Source organism: Orycteropus afer, unplaced genomic scaffold (genome assembly GCF_000298275.1).
Source record: "Orycteropus afer afer isolate SDZICR_OR568_19922 unplaced genomic scaffold, OryAfe1.0 scaffold00412, whole genome shotgun sequence".
Lineage (NCBI taxonomy): Eukaryota > Metazoa > Chordata > Mammalia > Tubulidentata > Orycteropodidae > Orycteropus > Orycteropus afer.
The window spans coordinates 2,357,200-2,359,715 of NW_006921999.1; positions in this window are offsets into that span (position 1 = coordinate 2,357,200).

Consider the following 2,516-nt stretch of genomic DNA (forward strand, 5'->3'; position numbering starts at 1 on the left):
AAATAATAGATATGTAGATAGATAGATATGTTCTTGTTCTTAGATGCCACAGAGTTAGTTCTGACTCATAGTGACCCAAAGTACAACAGAACAAAACAATGCCCAGTCCTGTGCCATTTTTACAATCATTTCTATGGTTGAGTCCATCTCTGTAGCCAATGGATCAATCAATCTCATTGAGACTTGTCCTTTTTCACTGACCCTCCACTTTACCCAGCATGATATCCTTCTCCAGTGACTAGTCCTTTCTAACAGGCCAACCAAAGTACAAGACACAAAGTCTGGCCATTCTCATCTCTAAATAGCATTCTGGCTGTACTTCCTCCACGGCAGATTTGTTCATTCTTCTGGCCATAACTAGTACATTCAATAGTCTTTACCAACACCACAATTCAAATGTATTGATTCTTCTGCTGTCTTCATTGTCCAGCTCTCGCATGCACATGTGGTTATGGAAAAGGCCAGGCCTAGGGTCAGGTACACCATAGTCTTTAAAGTCACATATTGGCTCTTAACCATTTTAAAGACTATTTTTTGCAGCAGATTTGCCCCTCAAAATATGTCCTTTTATTTCTTGACATCTGTTTCTGTGAACATTAATTGAAGATTCAAGTACAATGACATCCTGGACACCCTCAATCTTTTTTCTGTTTATCATGATCTTGCTTATCAGTCCATTTGGGAGAATTTTTGCTTTCTTTACCTTGAGGTGTAGTTTATACTGAAGATAGTTGTCTTTGATCTCCATTAGTAAGTGCTTGATTCTTCTTCATTTTTACCAAGCAAGATTGTGTAATTTGCATCTGCATATCACAAGTTGTTAATGAGTTTTCTTCTAATCCTAATGCCTCATTCTTCTTCATATAATCTGGCTTCTCTGATTATTTGCTCAGTATACAGATTAAATAAGTATAGTGAAAGGGTACACCTCAATACACATCTTTCTTGATATTAAGCTGTGTAGTATCCCCTTGTTCTGTTCAAACAACTGCCTTCTGGTCTATAAACAGGTGCCTCATGAGCACAATGAAGTTTGCTGGAACTCCCAGTCTTCTCAATGTTATTCATAATTTGTTATGCATCACACAGGCAAACACTTTTGTGTGGTCAATAAAATACAGGCTAACATCTTTTCTGTATTCTTTGTTTTCAGCTAAAATCCATTAGAAATCAGCAATGATATCCTTCTTCCCACTCTGTCTTCTGAATCTGGCTACAATTTCTGACAGCTCCCTATTAATATACTGCTCCTACCATTTTTGAATTATTTTCAGCAAAATTTTACTTCCGTGTGATATTAATTATATAGTTTGATAATTTCTGCATTCTGTTGGATCATCTTTCTTTGGAATGGGCATGAATAAGTAAGGATCTCTTACAGTCAGTTGGCCAAGTGTCTGTCCTCCAAATTTCTTGGCGCTAAAAGAAATGAGCTCTTCTAGCACTGCATCTTTTGTTGGACCATCTCAGTGTGTGTTCCATCAACTCCTGGAGTCTTGTTTTTTTGCCAATTCCTTCAGGATAGTTTGGGCTTCATCCCTCTATGCCATCAGTTCTTGATGAAATGCTCACTCCTGAAATTACTGAACATTGACCAATTCTTTTTGGTAGATTGATTCTATGTATGTGTTCCACCCATCTCCTTTTGATGCTTCTTACATCATTTAATATTTTGCCCATAGAATCCCTCAATGTTGTAACTCGAGGCTTACTTTTTTTCTTCAGTTCTTCCAACTTGAGAAATGCAGAGTATGCTCTTCCCCTTTGTTTTTTCATTTTCAGGTCTTTGCATATTTCGTTATATTTACTTTTTCCTCTGAAACTGCTGTTTGAAATCTGTTTATTTTTACTGCATCATTTCCTCCATTCACTTTGGCTACTCCCCTTTCAAGAACATGTTCTAGAGTCCCTTCTAGCATCCATTTTCTCCTGTCTTAATGACCTTTTGCCTTCTTCATGTATGATGTTCTTTATGTCATCCAACAACTCATCTGGTCTTCAGTCACTGCTATTCAGTGCATCAAATCTATTTATCAGATGATCTCCAAATTCAGGTGGCATATACACAAGGTCATATTTTCACTCCTTGGACTTGTTTTAATTTCCTTTAGCTTCAACTTAAACTTGCATATGAGTAATAAATGATCTGATCTACAGTTGTCTCTGACCTTTTTCTGACTGATGATATTGAGCTTCTCCATCACCTCTTTCCACAGATGTTATATATTTTATTCCTGTGTATTTTATATGGTGAGGTGCATGTGTGTAGTTACCACTTATGTTGTTGAAAAATGTATTTTCAATGAATAAATCATTGGTCTCCAAAATTATGTCATGCAAACTCCGTCATCACTTCTATCATCATGGTCATATTTTCCAAGTACCAATGCTTCTTTGTTTCCAACTTTCTCATTCAAATCAGCAGTAATTATAAACACATCTTGGATGCATGTTTGGTCAATTTCAGACTGCAGAAGTTGGTAATAATCTTCAATTCTTGCTTTTTTTTTTTTTTT